This window comes from Mixophyes fleayi, chromosome 1 (assembly GCF_038048845.1).
Source record: "Mixophyes fleayi isolate aMixFle1 chromosome 1, aMixFle1.hap1, whole genome shotgun sequence".
Classification (NCBI taxonomy): domain Eukaryota; kingdom Metazoa; phylum Chordata; class Amphibia; order Anura; family Limnodynastidae; genus Mixophyes; species Mixophyes fleayi.
The window spans coordinates 97535025-97557609 of NC_134402.1; the positions used below are offsets into that span (position 1 = coordinate 97535025).

At 42.3% G+C, this 22585-nt stretch overlaps 1 protein-coding gene across 1 annotated transcript in view; it reads right to left on the reverse strand.

Annotated features, from left to right (window-relative positions):
- The window catches only part of GLRB (glycine receptor beta), a 133571-nt gene extending 113343 nt beyond the window's left edge, over positions 1–20228 (reverse strand). Inside the window, exon 1 of the mRNA XM_075198264.1 lies at positions 19613–20228. The gene's annotated coding sequence lies outside the window, so the exon portion shown is untranslated. The remainder of the gene's footprint in view (positions 1–19612) is intronic.
- Positions 20229–22585: the final 2357 nt, after the last annotated feature.

The window sequence follows — 22585 nt, forward strand, 5'->3', positions numbered from 1 at the left end:
ACATCTATGGCTGCCATGCTGGCGGGCATTTCCTTTATGGCCAAACTTCATGGGTTTTCTGATTTTACGAAAGGGATATTAATATCTAAAGCTCTAAAGGGCTGGTTGCGAATGCAACTAGAAAAGGAGGATGTGAGAAGGCCGGTTGATAGGAACATTCTAAATAAACTTAAGGCAGCACTGGCGTATTTCGCTGATAGTGCTTATGAGGCCCTGCTTTTTCGCTAGCTTTCTTTGGCGCATTCAGAGTGAGTGAGTGAGTTGGTAGGTCAATCTAAGCATGATTTGTGGAACGCTTTATCGACTAGGCTTATGTTTTTGGATGTTAACCAGCTTTCTTGTCAAATCCTTAGATCCAAAACAGATCAATCGGCTCGTGGTCATTGGATTTCCATCTCGGCACAAGAGGATAGTGATATTTTTCCTGTAGCATTGTGCAATAAATTTCAAGGAGTTAGACCACGAGATGCTGAACCCTGGTTAATTCATGCTGATAGGTTTCCACTGTCAAAATTTCAGGACTGGGTTTAGACCCGTCACTTTTTGGCACTCATTTCTTCAGGATTGGGGCGGCTACAGCCGCTGCCGAGGGTGGCTCTTCAGTCAGCGCCATTAAAGCTTTAGGTAGAAGGAAATCAGATGCCTACAAAACGTATATAAGACCCGACAGGTAAATTGGTACGCAGTAGGTCATGCCCCTTCCCGTGTTAACCCATGGCTTCTCCGCTCGCTGTTGTTTCATACGGGGGCATAAAGGGATTTTCTCAATTTTTTCCCCTGATAAAGGCTTGATTAGTGGTGTGCCTCCGGGGTCAGTGGTTTTTACCTTCATTTGGGTTAACACTGCCCTTTAATACTCCCCTTTAAAATCCCTTGAACATCACTTAACTTTTCCACATCACATAAAGGTCGTGTTACAAATATCGCCCGATGGAGTAGCAATGATCTGTATATGGTGGATGAGTCCAACCTGGTAGTGATGGATCCTATAATGTGTGTTACAGGTTGCTCACAAGATTAACATATGGATTGTTGGCCATTCTTTTGTGTTCTGGGCATCCAGATATTATTTTGTCAACAGTAGAGAAGCCTTTGCAAGGCCAGTGGAGGTTCGGTGGATCGATAAAAGAGGTTTGAAATGGCAATGCTTGATGCCACTTTTGGCTATGGAAATTGGTAAAGCTGGCCCACCAGATGTTAGTTATACACTTGGGGGGTAATGACGTAGGCATATGTAAGTCATTGATTATTTCCATCAGAGAAGATCTAAGGAGCTTTAAGAGGCAATGGCCTTCAGTAACTGTGTGCTGGTTCAATATAATTCCCCGAATTAACTGGCATGCAGAGATAGCTTTTCGCAAAATAAAGAATATGGTATCTGAGTTAAATAGAGTGACAAAGAGAACAATTTTGGAACTGGGAGGAATAGTGATAGATCACCCCTTGATTAGATCTGAGTTGGGTCACCTGTATAGAAATGATGGGGTTTCATCTATCGGAAGAAGGTAATTGGATCTTTGTAGAGCAACGTTTTTGGAGAGTAGGCAGGTTAGTGAGGTTAATGGGTGGTGGGCTGGGCGTCCGTTAAAGGGCTTCAGCGTGGCAGGAGAGCTTTTGCAATCAGCGGCTAATTCATATGGTGCTACCGCTGATTGGTCGCACGTCACTACCCCTTTCGAAGCACCCTGGCTCTTGGTACCTCTGTGCGAGGACCCCTTGACATGCACTGTGCACGTACGTCTTGGGGAGCCCAGAGGGGAGTGGTCACGATGACACCAGATTTAGCACCGGCTGATCGTAAAGGACTGGGTGGTCCTGGGACCAGTGGTTAGTGCCTGTGGGCCATACACTGTTCGGTTTCGCTATTAGTCGTTAGGTTATTGGATTGCTCTCGCTGTCACCCTTTATAGGTTAATAATAAATAAAACAGTTAATAAATAAAACGTTTACCGTTATTTGCCACTACAAAGTTGTCTGTGTCTTTATTTGTAGATAAGAATTTTAAAGTGTTATTAAGGTATGGTGTAATGCTGAAGGAAACAGCAGTATGCAGTTTATCAATCCTATGTTGGCAATTTTTTAAATTATTTTGTTAGGTACAGTTTCAGCTTTGTCATCAATGATACTACATGTTGATATAAAACTAAACTGAAATCTCTTTTTTTTTAGTTGACAAACAACGTATTTAATCATCATCACCATTTATTTATATAGCGCCACTGATTCCGCAGCGCTGTACAGAGAACTCATTCACATCAGTCCCCATAGGAGCTTATAGTCTCAATTCCCTAACATACACAGACAGACAGAGAGACTAGGGTCAATTTTTGATAGCAGCCAATTAACCTCCTAGTATGTTTTTGGAGTGTGGGAGGAAACCGGAGCACCCGGAGGAAACCAACGCAAACACGGGGAGAACATACAAACTCCACACAGATAAGGCCATGGTCGGGAATTGAACTCATGACCCCAGCGCTGTGAGGCAGAATTGCTAACCACTTAGCCACCGTGCTGCTTCAAAACTGAGATGTCTGTTGCTTCATCACACAGAACCCTGAAGTAATCTGCCGAATGCAAATGTTTAAGCAATTCACATCTTATTTGTGAAGCTAAGTTGTTGAGGAGTTCTTGCATTCTTCTTTTCGAAGTGTAATTTGCATTCTTACCAATATCAAGATGCTTTAAGTGTGTACAACCCATAGCCTTGCAATGCACAAGCAAATTTCAATATAATGTTGTATGTGGTAGTTTGTTTTTTGCCAACCAATACATGGTTCTTAAAGCTCCCACAAAACCATCTCTCTGCAAGTTACTCATATTGAAATTGAACGTTCAAATTCCCCTAACCCGGTTTCTTCAACATATATGTATACATTTTCGTATTTCTATAGTAAAGTACTGTTTGCAACTTCACTGACTTAGCGTCTACTTCCCTGCAAGCTTGAGAACATGGGGAAAAACAACAGATTCCCTATCAAATGTTTTTAAAATGTCAAAAATATTTTCCTGATTTTTCTTATCTCCATGCAGAGCTTCATAAGAACCTGTGGTCAAAATATGAATATCTGAATCATCCCTCTTCTGTGTAATGTCAGCATACCCCATGCAAAACATATGAAAAATTAAGTTACCTCCAATGTACTGTAAATAGTAATAGTGGAAACTTCTCCCACTAAATGTATGCAGGTATTGGAAGTGGAGAGCACGATTTAGTGAGAGAGTCAGTGGTGACTAATAAGGCAGATAGTAAGCAGTTGGCTCATACCCCAGTTACATCTCTGGTGGTACTAGTGGTTAATATTAACACTACTTTTTTGCCATTGCTTCATTTAGACAGAGCTTCTGCAACCAAAACTACTAAACTATAATTAGCAGGTATAATTCTTTATGAAGGTAAGATTGGCCAAGTGGTTCTTATCTTCTGTCAAATTCTAAGTTTTGAAGCAGCATATGTAGATGTTGTAATAACACCTCTTCCACATGTCTGGTTATCACTAAGTGGTCTCTCAGTGGTATTCTTAGTAAGGCCCCAATATATTCTGGATTTCCCAGAACAGACCTCCTTTTTTTTTCTCCAACTAGAAACCTTTAACCCACAATACTTGTTGCCCTGCAATTTAGATACCATGTGCACCCACTTTAACAGATTAAGTTAGTATAGGATCAGTGTTTAAATTAGGGGTGTATATGGTGGCATGCCACTTCTACTGCCTTCATTTTACAACTATAAATTCCATTCACTTAGATTCCCATTACATTTTCCATACTGCCACTTTAACCACTGTATAGGTCCACTTCATTAAGTGCAAGCAGCCATACTCCTAATGATTCAAAAACAAAACGCTTAGGAAAGCCTCCTGCACTGTGTTCCAATTGAGACTTTACCGTTGTGAGGACGAAGGGAGTTATTGAGCTTCCAACACATAAAATATGGTTTCCAAATCCGGAAGGGGTGCAACAGATATCTGTGTTGGAGCATCATGCTCATACCAGCAATGATTATGTACAAGCACCCCACATAACCAGAGGGTAATTTACAGAGTCCATGCAGAAGACACAATAGGGTTGCTTCTAGCCTTATCCTGGACCAACTAAGGGCTCCATCCTTCCTAAGATGCAATCAAACCCCAGGCCACCAAACAGAACCTTTTTTTCCATTTTTTTTTTATCTGTTTTAATGAACACTTTTGATTTAAAGTGTTTAGACACCCTTTATGGAAAACCCCCAGCTCCTAACAGGCATAGCACATCATAGTGCTCCAATGCAATAAGACTAATGAAAACAGAATAATTATGGAAGTATGTGTGCAATTTGAATGGGTTGGGTAAACATGAATTCAAGTTCCTTCAATTTGTTGTGGTGGAGAAAATCTGAGATGATTTTTTTTTTTTTTTATCATGCTCCAATTTCCTATCAGATAAAAACTGGCGTTATATTATACAATATTATGTGGCAAAACGATTATTCGGTGCAATTAAATCTGCACATGTTGAGTGCCAAATTGTACAGATCCAATCCCTGGGCCAAATCATTGGATTACGATAAAAATTGAACATTTATCAAATTACACATTCATTTACCACAACCAGGTCTGCCAAGGACCCCACGCACGTATGGAACTCATCTACAGACCTTGTTTTCAGTCCTGGAGTAAACTAACACAGAAAAGCAGGGTGGTGAATGCAGTGTATTTTTTCCAAGATAATAAACAAAAAATAAGCTCTGGACAAAAAAAAAACTGCATCAAGTTTATGACTAATGTATTAGGTATATATGTCACTTATATTTTCTTAATTTCCTTCATTATTAAATAGGATGTTTTAATTTCCCATAAATGTAAAATATAGTATTCTCTAAAGGAATGTACTAACTAAACGGATGATCGGGATGATTACCTGCAGTTAAATTTTCTGCCATTAGATGGCACTAGAGATGGGTGGGCTCGGTTCCCCGAGAACCGAACACGCCCAAACTTCAGGTATCTGAGTACCGAGCCGAGCAGTACTCTCCCGCCTATTCGGAACTGCAAACGAGGCAAAGCGTCATCGTGATGTTGTCGGATCTCGGAGCTCGGTTCTCACGATGTTTCAAATGCATAAATATCCGCCTCCACAGCAATCCATTGCCATTTGCACGAAGTAGAGAGAAGGGTTAGGTCGCGGGATTAGAGCAGGGAGAGAACAGTTATTACAGCAGTTATTACAGCTGGAAGAGAGCAGTTATTAGAGCAGGAAGAGAGAAGTATAGAGGAGGGATTTTTACAAACATTACAAACTGTTTGGGGTGTCATATTCCCTCCTAAAGAAACTATTTTCTGCCTGTAGAAATTGTAATATATCAGCACAATTTCTTTCTGAATTTGCACTACAAGTGTTGGGTGTGACATATTCCCCTGTTCTAAAAAAGCAATTTTCTGGTGTTGAAATTATTATATACCAGCACTATATGTTTCTGAATTTGCACTAAAAGTGTTTTGGGTCTCATTAAAATGGATTCACAGCAGTCCACATATGAGCAGGATCAGCAAGCAGCTGCTGGCACCAGTCCTGATGGTAGTCTTCCCTGTACGTCATCTGGTAAAGCCTATGTAAAAGTACATAGTCTTTTTAAGTCAGGGAAAAAAAACCTTTTACCGTGTTGAAGAGAAAAAGAGGTGTAACTGATGATAAGTTTACTGCCGAGCAAAAAAAAATTGCCAACATGCCATTATACACACACATTGGCAAAGATAGAATGAGGCCTTCGCCTTTCTCTATTAGTCGAGATCTAAAAATGTTACTGAGCCTTCTTCTTGTACGGTCACTCGTGACCAAGCAAGACCAAGTAATTTGAATTCCAAAAGTGGTGCACAACTACTGTTCGTGTGAAAGCCGAGCTGGAAGAAAACAGTAAGGAATTAGAGGAAAATGTATGCTCAGAATCAGAAATGACACCAATCCCTGTGGAGATTCCATCCACCAGTGGTATGTGTAATCGTGAACATTCTGATAGTGTACCCATAAAGAAGGGCCCTTTCAGCATTTCTGCTAATGTGTGCCTGAACGGCCTGAGTGTAGCCGGTGATACACCAATTGAGGATGCCACTTTGGAGTTAAAAGAGGATGAGGGGGGGATTTGTGTAGGCGACGAGGGCACTAATGATGATGTTGATGAGGATGAGGTTGTTTGTGTAAGTCCTGCACCAGTGGCAGCAGTTCTGGCACGTCACAAGAAGAAGCCCATTGTCATGCCTGGACATAAAACAAAAAAAAACACTTCTTATGTGTGGAATTATTTCTACCCAAATCCTGACAACAGTTTTATAGCCATTTGTAGTGTATATAAAGCCACAGTCAGTCAAGGGAGGGACCTTAACCATCTTGGAACCTCATCCATGTTACGCCATTTGAGGAGAGTTCGTGGCAAGGTGTTGGGAAAAGCTGAAAGTTATGGCAAAAAAATAACAAGCACTCCATCATCAGCTTGGACCCTTCTGTCAACTACATCCCGACGGCTGCAATTTACACCCACAACACCGTCCTCATCAATATCCTTAGTAGCGATTGGAGTTAGCCCTGCATCCCACTTGGTAAGGCTCGATGACTTCTGCACTATAATTGATTCCTCTGAAGAATATTTAAGCGTTAGTCCCATTGCTGCTGCTGTTGCTGCTGCTGGGGGTGAATCTTCCTCCCCTAATAAGGCCAAGAAAAAGAGCACTACTACTTTACAACAATTTACTGTGAAACAATCTTTTGCTAGAGGAAGCAAATGTGACAGCAGTCACCCAATCGGCAAGCGGATCACAGACGCCATGACTACTATGCTAGTGTTAGATCTGCGCCCAATATCCACAACGCAGCTGGTTTTTCACAGTTAATTTATGTTTTGTGTCCCCATTACAAAATTCCATCACGACACCATTTTTCCCGTAAAGCTATTTCCGCAACTATACCAAAAAGTTTGTAAAAATGTAGTAATTGCGCTCAAAAATGCCATGACTATATGACTGTGACAGCCCACTGGGTTGGTCATTCGCTTTCACCAGCAGAAAGAGCAGCAGCATGTACACCACTACGTAACATTTGTCACACGGAGGCTACTCTTTGTATCACCGGCTTCACTAACAGACATACAGCTGATAATTTGTTACGAAAACTAAGAGATGTCATTGATACATGGCTTCAACCATTAGGACTCTACCCAGGATATGTCATTTCTGATGACGCCACCAATATAGTGCGAATTCCAGTGCGAAGCTGGGTGAATTCCAGCACATTCCCTGTTTTGCTCACACAATAACCTTGGTGGTGCAGAGCTTCCTAAGAAATAACCATGAGGTGCAGGAGTTGCTTTCGGTAGCCCGTTAAATTTCGAGACATTTCAGGCATTCTGCCACAGCATGTAGGAGATTGCAGCAGCTCCAAGAACAATTTAACTTGCCCTGCCACCAACTTAAGCAAGAGGTGATTTCCACCTTGTACATGCTTCAGAGGATAGAGGAACAGCGCAAGGCCATCCAAGCGTATTGCACAAGCCATGACATTGGGAAAGGAGGGGGTATGTATTTCACTCTTTCACAGTGGGGAATCCTTCCTGTGCTGTGCAAGGTGCTGAAACCATTTGAAGTTGTGATGTGTGAAGTGAGTTCAGACTCTGCTAGCTTGAGCCAAGTCATTCCCTTAATTCGACTATTGGAAAAGCAGCTTGACAAACTGAAGAAGGAGATGAAAGAAAGCAATTCCGCAAAATATGTTGGCCTTCTAGATCAAGTACTTAATTCGTTTCGCAATGATGCAACAGTAATTGAAATCTTGAACTCGGATCACTACGTTTTTGCGACTGTGCTTGATCCTAGGTTAAGACCTACATTGATTCTTTGCTTCAAAATGACCGAGACGTGAACCTTTGTAAGGAGCTATTGGTCAGCAAGTTGTCCGCTGAACTGGGCCTTGGCTTGACGACGTCATCTCCTTCAGTTTCTCAGGCAGCTGCTGCTCGGAAAAAATTGCACTTTTCAAAGCGAAGCAGGGATGACGCAGGGGCAGACCACAACAGTTTTACATCTGGGCTGGTTTGAAAGATTTTACCAAAAAATGTGTGACCTTGCCCATAACTCCATCCAATCCTACTATTAACATGCAAAGGATTCAGATATCGCTGGGGGTTCCCCTTCCGTCTCTATCTGTGGCACCAGAACCAACAACTGTCAGCCAAAAGTCTAGGCGAAGCACGGGACCTCCTGCGAAATATTGGGCTGAATCAACAAACCCCTCCGGAAGCTTCTCAAGCCCTTGCTAATGTGGCGGGTCCCGCAATACCGAGAGCACAACGGCTTCCTCGTAGAGACTGGTCAACTGTCCCTCGACATTCTAAACCTGCAATCTGCGAATCCTTGACCGGCAAGTTCCCGTCCCTGCTCCTTCTTCAAAGTGCGGCCGCACTATCCTCCATAGGCCTCGATGTGGCCCTCGCAACTTCCTGATATAGTTCTATAATTGGTCATGGAATTCGAGGCTCCCATGTCTTCAGATGTCCTCGCCCCTCATTTTCTGCTACACTAAGACTATAATGTTGGTGCCGGACACTGTAATGCCTTATACTACCTGTTGCCTTGTTGCTGCCTGTCCCTTGAGAAGGCGGGTTGTTGTTCCTTATACCTTCTTCTAGGTGAGACGAAGCACTGACGATGCGCAGACTACGCTTCCTGCTTTCGCAACCGATAAGTAACATGCAAAGGATGGTGGAGGATTATTTTCAAGAGTTAACTGATATGGAAATGTCAGACAGTCCCTTTCCATACTGGGAAGATAAACAAGCCATTTGGAAACCCATATACAAACTTGCTTTGCAATACTTAAGCTGCCCACCCTCCAGTGTGTACTCTGAAAGAGTATTCACTACAGCCGGGAACCTTGTCAGTGATCGACGTAATGTGGAAAAGATTATGTTCATCAAAATGAACTACATCTTCCACAAGGTAGGCCTTTACCATGAAAGACATCCAAGTGCTGACAGTTCTCTAATGGCGGATTCCTGAGGAGATGAATTATTAGTCTGTAATGATGATGTACACACTGATGAGGGTGATGATGATGACGACAACATCTTTTTAAAAGTTTCACTATAAGTGTAGGGTGTAATCTACCCCCAAACAGAAAAGGGACTTGGGGCATTTCTATTTAACGTACAGTCTTTAAAGGCTGCTGTTTTGTCAATTTCACTAAAAGTGTAGGGTGTCATACACAGACAGACACCAAACTGCTTTTGGCTATTTCTATTTAATTGTACAATCTTTGCAGGCTGTTTTTTTTTTTTATTTAACTTTAAGTGGAGGGAGTCATATACAGACAGACACCAAACTGCCTTTGGGCATTTCTATTTTATTGTACAGTCTTTGCAGGCTGCTTCTTCTATTTCAATTTTAATCTCTGGGAATCATCTAGACCCAAACAGAACATCTGCTTTGTGCATTTCTATTTTATTGTACAGTCTATGCAGGCTGCTTCTTCTTCTATTTCAATTTTAATCTCTGGGAATCATCTAGACTCAAACAGAACATCTGCTTTGGGTATTTCTATTTTATTGTACAGTCTATGCAGGCTGCTTCTTCTTCTATTTCAATTTTAATCTCTGGGAATCATCTAGACCCAAACAGAACATCTGCTTTGGGCATTTCTATTTATAAAATAGTCTTTGCAGGCTGCTCCTTTTTCTATTTAACTATAAGTGTAGGGTGTAATATACACCCAAAGACAATGTTTACATTGCCAATAGGCAAAGGTGGAGAGGAAGACAAGCAGGCTTGTCTGTAGAATTTGCAGGCAAGTGTTAAATTACATTGAATTAATATGAATTTCTATTGCTCTTTTTAGACCGTTGGCTGCCACCCTGGATTGGTGTGTGTAGCTGTAGAATTAAGGACGGCCTACCAGGGATTAAACTGTATTTTTCCTAATTTGCGCTAATATGGTTTGGGTGTAATCTAGAGCCAAACAGAAAAGATGCTTTGGGCATTTCTATTGATCGTACAGTGTTTGCAGGCTGCATTTTTTTTCTATTTAACTATACCTGTAGGGTGTAATATACAGATAGACACCAAACTGCATTTTTTGCTATGAATTTCGATCGCTCGTTTTAGTGCGTTGTCTGGCCCACTGGATTGGTGTGTGTCTAATAAAATCCCGGGGGGGTCAGCGCTCGTTGACATTTATTAGCTGTACAATTACCTCACTTATCCAAGAAACAGGTGGAGCACTAAATTATGTTATTTTAGCCAAAAAAAAAATTATTTTTTAACAAATTGAAAAACAAAACCAAAAGCAAAACATGATTTTGCCAAAGCACAAAGGTAATCCAGATCCAAAACCAAAACCAAAACACGGGGGTCGGTGACCATCTCTAGATGGCACCAACTTTTTTCTTTCACCCAATGCTTTCAACAGAGAAAAAGCAACTCTATTACACTTTAATAAATTATAAATTGTAAACAATTATAAATAATTTTAATAAAGTGTAACTTACACTTTAATATTTATTTTTTATAAATATACTGTTTATAAAAAATAACATAATAAAATGTAATGGTTACAAACAAATTTACATGCATTTATTTATACTAGCAAAACAACTATCTTTTATTTACGTGGGATGGTCATGTTTTAAGCATAGATATGTACACTGTGGACTGTTTTGTATGAGCCTGATTCATTAGGGCACGCATTCTGGGCGCAACCCGTGCTCAAAATTTGATGTCCGTGTTTAAGTTTTGCGTGCGCCCAAATTCATCAAATCACACCTGTTTAATTCAGTTGCAGGGCTGCAGGCACGTATAAACGGTTTCTTATTCAGCCAAGCCTGATTCTGCTGGAATATTATAATAAGGTTATTGTGACTGAAGAAAGTAGGTTGTTTTCAAACACATTTGGAATATTTGTTTTTGGTTGGACTACTCCAGACCTGGAATATTACTTTTTTTAGACAGCAACAGGACCTTTGGAATATTATGGTTTTTTGGTATTTTTTTCAAGCCTAATGGAGTAAAAGCTTACAAGACTGGATCCCAGATGAAGACATCACATGGTAAGTATATGTGATTTTATTATTTTTAATAAATATATGTGGTTTCTAAGAGGGTTGTGTGTTTTATTTAAATTTTACTTTGTGGCTCTCCAAGTGCCAGCATGCCCTGGCTGCCATGGGTATGCTAGTGCTTGTATTTCTAAAAGCACCAGCATGTCCAGACTGTTAATGGGAGCCCGTGCTGGCTGGGACTTGTAGTTCCATAAACTCAAAATGGTGTTTTACACTCTCTTTCCTTTTTCCCACTTTATGACCTACACACCCACCACCCCAGGGGTGTAGGAAGAACCGTAATGCATTCAGCACGTGGATGGGTCTCTCTGGCGGGGAAGGGGAGCACAATGTTTTTGTGGACCCCCCTTCAAAGGCAATGAATAACCTGGGGTTGGTTTCTCATTATGGCAGGGTGACACCATGCCGTATGTCCACCTGCTATAGTACGAACAACCCTAGTACTGGTTTCTGTGAAATTGGGGGAACCCCAAGCATTTTTCCCCCATATTTTGCGGAAAGCAGCACTAGGCTAGCAGCACTAGAGTTAATAACATTAGGAGGGGGACCCCACAGCTTCTTTTTTTTTTTAATCTATTTCTCACACACAGCAAAGAACGGCTGTAATGCCACCCGATCCGCCGGTTAAGCAGGAAATGACAGGTACATTCATACTAGGGATGTGCACCGGCGACTTTTGAGGTCTCGTGTTTTGTGTTTTGGATCCGGATTTTCGCTATTTTTGAGGTTCGGATTTGTCTCGCAAAACACTTGACGAAAGGTCTCGGTTCGGATTTAAGGTATTGGATTCGGATTTTTTTTGAAAAAAACATAAAAAGTTTAAAAATCAAGTTTTTGGGCTTATTTTCACTCCTAGGCTATTATTAACCTCAATAACATTCAATAACAAGCATTTCCACTAATTTACAGTGTATTCTGAACACCTCACAATATAGTTATTAGTCCAAAACGTTGCAAAAAGGTATCTTTCTGGACTGCGTAGAGGAGTGGGTCACCACAATATATCTTAAAAACCCTGAACTTTTATGATTCGCACCAATAATTGTACCTGGACTGCGTAGAGGAGTGGGTCACCACAATATCTTAAAAACCCTGAACTTTTATGATTCGCACCAATAATTGTACCTGGACTGCGTAGAGGAGTGGGTCACCACAATATCTTAAAAACCCTGAACTTTTATGATTTGCACCAATAATTGTACCTGGACTGCGTAGAGGAGTGGGTCACCACAATATCTTAAAAACCCTGAACTTTTATGATTCGCACCAATAATTGTACCTGGACTGCGTAGAGGAGTGGGTCACCACAATATATTAAAAACCCTGAACTTTTATGATTCGCACCAATAATTGTACCTGGACTGCGTAGAGGAGTGGGTCACCACAATATCTTAAAAACCCTGAACTTTTATGATTCGCACCAATAATTGTACCTGGACTGCGTAGAGGAGTGGGTCACCACAATATCTTAAAAACCCTGAACTTTTATGATTCGCACCAATAATTGTACCTGGACTGCGTAGAGGAGTGGGTCACCACAATATATTAAAAACCCTGAACTTTTATGAATCGCACCAATAAATGTACCTGGACTGCGTAGAGGAGTGGGTCACCACAATATATATAATAAGAAAACCATCAACTTGTTTGATTCGCACCAATAAATGTACCTGGACTGCGTAGAGGAGTGGGTCACCACAATATATATAATAAGAAAACCATCAACTTGTTTGATTCGCACCAATAAATGTACCTGGACTGCGTAGAGGAGTGGGTCACCACAATATATTAAAAACCCTGAACTTTTATGAATCGCACCAATAAATGTACCTGGACTGCGTAGAGGAGTGGGTCACCACAATATATATAATAAGAAAACCATCAACTTGTTTGATTCGCACCAATAAATGTACCTGGACTGCGTAGAGGAGTGGGTCACCACAATATATATAATAAGAAAACCATCAACTTGTTTGATTCGCACCAATAAATGTACCTGGACTGCGTAGAGGAGTGGGTCACCACAAGATATATTAAAAACCCTGAACTTTTATGAATCGCACCAATAAATGTACCTGGACTGCCTAGAGGAGTGGGCACTGGGCACCACAATAAAATATATAAAAAACCTTCAACAGGTCTGCATTACACTACACATACGGCTGCTCCTCCATCCTCTCCATCATATACATGTTGGAGTTTTAGCGTGTGACAACCTCTTGTTTTTGATAATGTCAGTGCATTTTGAATATTTTTCAATTTGCCCCACACCACTGAATGTACTTTATCTATGATACGCATCTATCTATCTTGACTGCGTAGTGTGGTGGCCCCGGTACACAATTTGGTACCGAGGCCACAATATAATTAAAAAACCCTCCACGTGTCGGAATTCCACCAAACAAGTATCTGGACTGCATAGTGGGGTGGCCCCAGTACCCAATTTGATACCGGGGCCACAATACCTCCTCAAAACATGCTCCAGACAATTCGTCATTGACAGACCCCAGACAGACAGGGTCGTAGTGTTATTGTTTGACTTTGTAAACCCAAAAAAATGTCCCTGTTGCACTTGCACATAGTCGTGCAATGAAGACTGACTTTTTCATTTAAAGGCACGATCTTTAAAGTGTCAGAAAGAGAGAGAAGACACAGGAGAGGAGAGTTGTAGCTGGGGACCTGGGGTGGAAGCTCCCAGGCTCCCCCAGCATTGCCTGGAAGTCTGAGCGTGGTGACTGAGCCAGGGCAAGGAATGTGTGCCCTGGATGAGGGGGAGAACTCCATGCCACTATAGTGAACCCAAGAGAGAGGGGGACACTGCACATGGAAGAGGCCCTGGAGTGAGGGCTGCTACAAGAGGCATGGTAGCTGTAGTGTCAGATCCTGAGGCTGAGAGTACACAGAGTGACGTGTCAGAGCACAGGAGACATTATCCCCGCAGAGGAGGGATGAGCTGCAGTTGAGAGGTCTGTTGTTGAAATAGGACATGCACACTTTAACAAACCAATCATTTCAGCGACAGGGCCTACCAAACAACTTTGACTGAAATGATTGGTTTGTTTGGGCCCCCACACCAAAAAAGCTATTCATCTCTCCCTGTACAGACTAAACAGGCTCTACTGAGGCAAGATGTCGTCCTCATCCTCAACCTCTGATTCCTCTCCCCCTACAGTGTGTACTTCCTCCTCATCACACATTATCAATTCGTCCCCGCTGGACTCCACAACCACAGGTCCCTCTGTAGTATCTGGAGGGCAGTGCTGTACTTCATTGAGGAATTGATTATTCATTTTTATAAACATCATTTTTTCAACGTTGTGAGGAAGCAACCTCCTTCGCCGCTCACTGACCAGGTTCCCCGCTGCACTAAAAACTCTTTCCGAGTACACACTGGAGGGGGGACAACTCAGGTAAAATAGAGCCAGTTTGTACAGGGGCTTCCAAACTGCCTTTTTTTCCTGCCAGTAACAATATGGACTGTCTGACATGTCTACTTGGATGGTGTCAGCAAAGTAATCATCCACAATTTTTTCTATTGTCACAGCATCCAATGCAGCGAGAGTAGACATGTCTGCAATGGTTGGCAGGTCCTTCAGTCCGGACCAGATGTTATCAGCATCCCCGCCAGTGCCTCTTTTGGGAAAACTGAGCTTTTTCCTCGCAGCCATAGATGTGGAAGAAAATGAGGGTGGAGCTGTTGGCATGTCACGGTCCTCTTCAGAGGACAATCTCCTGACCAGCAGGTCTTTGCACCGCTGTAGATTTGTGTCCGCCGGAAACAGAGACACAACATACGCTTTAAACCGAGGATCGAGCACGGTGGCCAGAATGTATTCCTCTGACTTTAAAAGAGTGACCACCCTCGGATCCTGGCAAAGCGTACGAAGGGCTACATCCACAAGAGCTACATGCTTGCTGTAATCGCAATGGCTTACCAGCTCCTCCCTCACTTTCTCCAGCTGCTTCTGCAACAGCCTGATCAGGGGAATGACCTGACTCAAGCTGGCAGTGTCGGAACTGACTTCTCGTGTGGCAAGTTCAAATGGCTGCAGAACCTTGCACAACACGGAAATCAGTCTCCACTGCGCTTGACTCAGGCGCATCCCCACTCCTTTGCCTATGTCGTAGGTGGCTGTGTAGGCCTGAATGGCCTTTTGCTGCTCCTCCATCCTCTGCAGCATATAGAGGGTGGAGTTCCAGCGCGTCACAACCTCTTGTTTGAGGTGATGGCAGGGCAGGTTCAAGCTTTTTTGATGTGCCTCTAGTCTGCGGTAGGCACTGGCTGAATGCCGAAAGTGTCCAGCAATTTTGCGGGCCACCGCAAGCATCTCCTGCACACCCCTGTCACTCTTGAGGTAATGCTGCACCACCAAATTAATGGTGTGGGCAAAACATGGGACGTGCTGGAAATTGCCCATATTTAATGCCCGCACAATGTTACTGGCATTGTCTGACACCACAAATCCCCATGAGAGTCTAAGTGGGGTAAGCCACTGGGAGATAATTTCCCTCATTTTCTCTAATATGTTGTCAGCGTTGTGCCTCTTATTAAAGCCTGTAATGCACAATGTTGCCTGCCTTTGCATGAGCAGCCATTTTGTAGATGCTGCTACTGATGCAGCTGTTGCTGTTGCTGCGGAAGGGGATGCATCTACCCAGTGGGCTGTCACAGTCATATAGTCCTTCGTTTGCCCAGAACCACTTGTCCACATGTCCGTGGTTAAGTGGACAGTGGGTACAACCGCATTTTTAAGAGCACTGAGGACACTTGATCGTACTTCTCTGTACATTTTTGGTATCGCCTGCCTAGTGAAGTGGAATCTCGAGGGGATTTGGTACCGGGGACACAATACCTCCATCAACCCTCTAAATCCCACTCCACTGATGGCGGACACCGGGCGCACGTCTAACACCAACATTGCAGTTACAGCCGCAGTTATACGCTTTGCAATAGGGTGACTACTATCGTATTTGGTGGTCATGGCAAACGACTGTTGGACGGTCAATTGTTTGGTGAAAGACTTAGCGGTCTTACGACTTCCCCTCTGGGAAGATGACCGACTAACAGCAGCAACAGCAGCAGTGGCAGTAGTAGGCGTACCGCTGCAGGATTCCTCGGATGAATCCCGTATTGAGGAGGACTCAGTCTGGCTGGTGACTTGGGCTGCAGGACTGAATCTGATGGAGATTGTGGAGGAAGTTGACGAGGAGGGTGTTGCTGGTGTGTATCCAACTGGACCACGGGATTTAGGTGTCCCTGTACCGATGAGGGTCCTAGCCCCAGTTCCTGAACTAACCACTGAACTATGAAGGTTATTCAGGTGACGTATAAGGGAGGATGTTCCTAGGTGGGCAAGATCCTTACCCCTGCTTATTTGAGCTTTACATAAGCTACATATTGCCATACATTGGTTGTCTGGATTTGGATAAAAATAACTCCAGACCGAAGAGGTGCATTTTTTGGTCTTCTGACCAGGCATGACGATGGGCTTTTTCATCCCATGGACATCAGCTGTTTCCCCCCCTGGTGCCTCATTTACAATAACCACATCACCATCCTCATCATCAAGTTCCTCCACAGCGCCAGCTACATCATCAATAGCCTCCTCCCGAGCCACCTCTTCCCGTACAGTGATGGGAAGGTCAGGCTTGACAACCACCAACACCCTTGGACTCGCCTTGGGGATTTGTGATAATTTCTCTTTAGAAGGCAGAGTTGTTTGCTGTTTTGTTGCTGACAGCATAACTCTCTTCAATTTTTTGTAGGGGGGGGGAGGAGGAGGAGGGCTAAGATCCGTGGGTGAAGCTGAACCACTAGTCATGAACACGGGCCAGGGCCTAAGCCGTTCCTTGCCACTCCGTGTCGTAAATGGCATATTGGCAACTTTACGTTTCTCCTCAGATGATTTTAAGTTTCTCTTTTTGCTACTTTTTCTTAACTTGGGCTTTTTGGATTTTACATGCCCGGTACTACGAGATTGGGCATCGGGCTTGGAAGACGACGTTGATGGCATTTCATCGTCTATGTCATGACTAGTGGCAGCAGCTTCAGCATTAGGAGGAAGTGGGTCTTGATCTTTCCCTACTTTATCCTCCAAATTTTTGGTCTCCATTATATGTAGCACAAGATACTGCAGAATGTGTGAACTTGGTAATATTGCAGTACCAATGGACTTATACTGCTGGATTGGTTTTGCAAATTTGGTTATAATTATTATATATTTTTTTTTTTATTTTTTTTTTATTTTTTTTTACTTTTTTTTTATTTTTAAAAAACTTGGGAATAGTGGGGAAATAACTATGCCCTTAGAAGCACAGAGCACAGGACACAGCACCACTGGACTGAACAGGACACGGCACAGGACCCAGCAGCACTACGGAACTCAGCAGGACAGAGCACAGGACACAGCACCACTGGACTGATACTGCAGAATGTGTGAACTTGGTAATATTGCAGTACCAATGGACTTATAATGCTGGATTGGTTTTGCAAATTTGGTTATAATTATTATATATTTTTTTTTTTTAAATTTTTTATTATTTTTTACTTTTTTTTTATTTTTTAAAAACTTGGGAATAATGGGGAAATAACTATGCCCTTAGAAGCACAGAGCACAGGACACAGCACCACTGGACTGAACAGGACACGGCACAGGACCCAGCAGCACTACGGAACTCAGCAGGACAGAGCACAGGACACAGCACCACTGGACTGATACTGCAGAATGTGTAAACTTTGTAATATTGCAGTACCACTGGACTTTTACTGCTGAATGTGTGAACTTGGTAATATTGCAGTACCAATGGGCTTATACTGCAGGATTGGTTGTGAAAATTTTGTGGTAATTAAAAAATATTAAAGTAGTTTTTGGTATTTTTTAAAAAAACTTTTTTTTATTTTTTTAAACACAGGGGAATATTGGGGAAATAACTATGCCCTTAGAAGCACAGAGCACAGGACACAGCACCACTGGACTGAACAGGACACAGCACAGGACCCAGCAGCACCACTGACCTCAGAAGGACAGAGCACAGCACACAGCACCACTGGACTGATACTGCAGAGCACAGCACAGCACAGCACAGCACAGCACAGCACAGCACTAAACAGCACAGCACTAAACAGCACAGCACAGCACAGAACTAAACAGCACAGAACTAAACAGCACAGAACTAAACAGCACAGAGGACCACCTAACACACCCTCCCTCTACCCTGATCAATGCCCGAGTGAAGATGGCGGCGACTAGCGGGGAATTTATAGGATCCGAGTATCGCGAGATCCGACAACGGGATTATGAGTCAGAGCCTCAGTTTCACTTTTGAATTTGGCGCCAATACCCGGATCTGTCTCGGATCCGACTCGGATCCGCAACGTTCGGGTGGGCTCGGATTTCAGAAATCCGAGCGCGCTCATCCCTAATTCATACCTGCAGCGCCTGTGTACTACAGCAGCCCTGTAATCGAATTCAACATCACACCCACACTCAGAACGCGTGCGCTAATGAATCAGGCCCATAGAAAACACTCCACAGTGTACATATCTATGCTTAAAATTTGATCATCCCATGTAAATAAAAAAGATATAGCCACTTTCCACTGTAAATGCATAAAAAACAGTCCAAGGTGCACATATCTATGCTTAAACTGCCATCATCCCACATGAATATATATATATATATATATATATATATATATATATATATATATTTTATATCAAAGAATATATTACTACAGTATAATATTACACACTACGGAATGTTATAAATACAGATTAGCTATATGCCTGGTCCAGACACAACAGACTCCTCACATATAAATTATATTCATTCTGTAATTTACAGAGTTTTAAGTTTAATGTTATCTCTATTTAAAAGCTGTGTTTCTTGTAGTTGTGGAGGTGAACTGCAGGCAATCATCTCTTTCTGTGACCATCCTTTTAGTACATCCCCTCTCTATATTGCAGCAATCTCATTTAAAATACCTTTCAGTTTTCCCTGAATTTCAGTAAATCACATTGATTTGCAGTCATTCTCAATTATTTACAGCATCTTTGCTGCGATAAATTAGTAGCCTCACTTACTGAAGTCACGTGTAGTATAAAAAAAGGAGGAGAAAAAAAGATTATTTAGTGTATGTACCATTCACTGTGGTTCATGATTTTGCTTTTTGAACTCTGCCATTTTTCAATAACATGTGCATATGCGCAAATACCAGTCAGTGCATTAGAAATACACAAAGGCTAGGATTACATTTTCTTGATTCAGCATAGTGACTACAACTCCCAGCACTCCTTGCGGCATATTTTCAAATCCTTAAAACTTTATACAGTTTTATGAGCATGACAGCTGTCTCCAGGCTACTTCGCTCTGCTGCATCTTGCAGCTACTGCCTAGCCCCATAATTAACCATGAACAGATACCGCAAACCAAATTAGCTTCTCAGGAAAGGCATTACCCTAAATAGTAGTTTCAAAAACACACGCACACAAAAATACAACACATTCTACTGAAAGGAGGGGGTGTTACTGAAACTTACCCTAAGGCTTACTCAAGGCTTTACTTCAAATACGAGCAGCTGCCAAGTAAACATCCATTTTTTTAATCAGGTGCAAAACGTCAGGGTCCGTTCAATTGTGCATGATGGAGGAAATGTCCGAGAAAGAATCATCGAGCTCCTGGCTGCTGGTAGCTCTTTTGCATATTCTGCTTTTGGTTGAATCTTCAGCCAGTATATATAATTATTGCTATCCTTCAAAGCTGCAGTGACGATGGAGAAATGAATAACCCGCCAAGATGTGCTGCTTTATTTATTAAAAGACTGTGTCCTGGTCGCTGCATTTGCTGGAAGCATAAGATGGAGGAGCTGTGTGTACCTGCAGCATGCACAGTAAAGGCCCCAGAGCAGTGCAATTAATCATTAGCTGCATAGCAAGTGCAGCAGCATCACTCCTCTCCCAGTCACTGGGATCACAGTGATGCTATGTATCCATATTTCCAGCAAACTAAAATCTCATGTTAGCGTATAGGCTGAAGTGGTCTCCGTGCCCTCTGTAGCTGTGATTGTAGGAATATCTATTATTTCCTTGTTTTGTTAGAGATCCTTTTATACAGCTGTTAGTGCTCTGCTCTCAGTCCCAGATGAGGGGGGTGGGAGAGACTAGCAGAGAAGTCTACAGAAAGAACTGTGGGGGGAGAAGCAGTTGGATGCACTACAAAAGATAGCATCATCCTTTTCCTTGATCTTTTTAATGAGTGGACATGCATTTCTGGTTATACATAATACTGCTGTGTATGTTCATAATAATATGGGTATTTAATACATTTGTAATGTTAACTAAGCAAGTAATTGTAGTGTGCGCCTGCTTGATTAACTAGACTAGCACATAGAGGTCCATTTATAATTTAATGGCGATATGGGAGATTTTCTATTGCTTATTGCTGAGATAGAAGATCTTCTCTCTCAGCTATTTAGTAATACATTTTCATCGGGTAGCTGATAGTCAGCCATGCTTACCAACTTTCTTCAGCTCTCTTCCGGGAGCCTGCCAATGGAGGTGGGTGTGAGGGGGGCGGGGCGACTGAAAATCGTGTCATTTTGGCCACGCCCCCTGTGATGGCATGACGCAAACTCATCATTTGACAGCGGGGGGTGGGGCCAAACGCCGCGATTCACCGGGAATCGTGGCCCACTAGGAAGTGGGCAGAATTATGGAGATTGCCACACTCACCTGGGAGACTCTCGCAAAATGAGGGAGTCTCCCGGACATTGCGGGAGAGTTGGCAAGTATGTAGTCAGCTCATTGGCATTATTGACTGGCAGTGGTAATGAGCAACATATTAGTGTGTAATTTACTTTGCTCATGGTCAATTAAACTTTCTTTTCGAAGTCTTTTGCACAGAATAGTCACCCAAGTCACTTCCTTGTTTGTGGCCGGCCTCGTTTCATATTTTATACACGTGGAACACATCATTCCATTATCTTTTTCCAACAACCACTGAATTTTTTTAAAACAGTCACTATTTATTCCCGATATGCGATGTTTAGGGAAACATTTTTCAAACAAATAGACTGATTCATAAGTGGGACCAGCTTCGTCTACAATATCCTTGTTGGAAATCTCTGCCTCTGTTGTTGTGTTTGTACTTTGATTTTTCTTAAGGAAACTTAAGATTGTTGTTTTCTGATTTCATTTCTCACTCATTTTGGATAACAGATGGCTGAACACAGAAATAGTTTTTAACAGCAACCAGATACTGCACAAATGCTGTTTTGACACAAATAATTTTTATAAGTACCCAGATATTGCATAAATGTTTTTTAAACTGTGCCCAGACACTACACAAATGTAGTTTGTACAAGAATAATTTTAATAGTGCCCAGATACTGCACAAATGTTGTTTCACCTGTGCCCAGCTACTACACAAATGCCGTTTGTACAAGAATAATTTTTATAAGTACCCATATGCTACACAAATGTTGTTTAACCTTGAGAAATGTGATTTTGCTAAGCTGACGCCATCTTGTTGTCTTATAGCCATTTTGTTCTGTTATAGCTTAAAGACAGATTAGATGCACCTGCTTTATAGGAGTAATTTATTATTTGCAAGACTATGCTTATAACCTTGGACATAGCAGACAGGAGATAAGCCAACCCCCCCGGGGAGTATTCCTGTGTGAAAATGAGAGAATATAGTAACATCTGTGTATAGGGAGCATGAGTGGTTGAAACCTTTTGGGGCGTACTTTTCTGATATATACGTGATTTTTGCTATATAGATATGGACTTGTAACTAATAAAGCAGAGTTTATTGTACACTGAAACCATGCAGTGTATTTAATTCTCACCAGCTGATGAGCTCATAACTGATAAACTGACACTTACAGGTGAACAATCTGATTTAGATTCGACAGCATTGGAGGTTCACACTGAGACTGCTGACCTAAGCCAAGGACAGACAGAACTGGAGGTCGCCTTGGACACAGGATTTTGACTATAACCCGGGTGCATAGAGTTTTCTACTCATCAGGCTCCTCTGTTTAGAGCTTCCTCATGTCTGTCTAAGGTATCAGGCACGGAGATCTGTAAGTCTCAGAATTATACAGTTACTAAATATTTGTTTATTGTAATTGTATTGGTAATTAGATTTCTGAAAGATGAGTGAAGTTTAGAAAGAGTTTTCAGACCTTCGTCCCAAATGCTGTCAGGCTATTCTGCACGGACACCCAGTGTAAAGAGTCCAAAAGGGACATCCAGTGCACAGAGCCCACAGAACCGGACATCCAGTATAAGGAGTCCAAAAGGGACATCCAGGGTATGGAGCCCAAAAGAGGCATCTAGTGTACAGAGCCCACAGAACCGGACATTCACTGTTAGGAGTCCAAAGAACGGGACGTCCACTATTGGGACAACCCACAGAAACTAGACCAGAGTCTCTATTGGGACTCAAAAGTACTGTCAATATAGGGGAATATAGACAGTAAGCAGATAGATGACAGCAACCCCTCCTT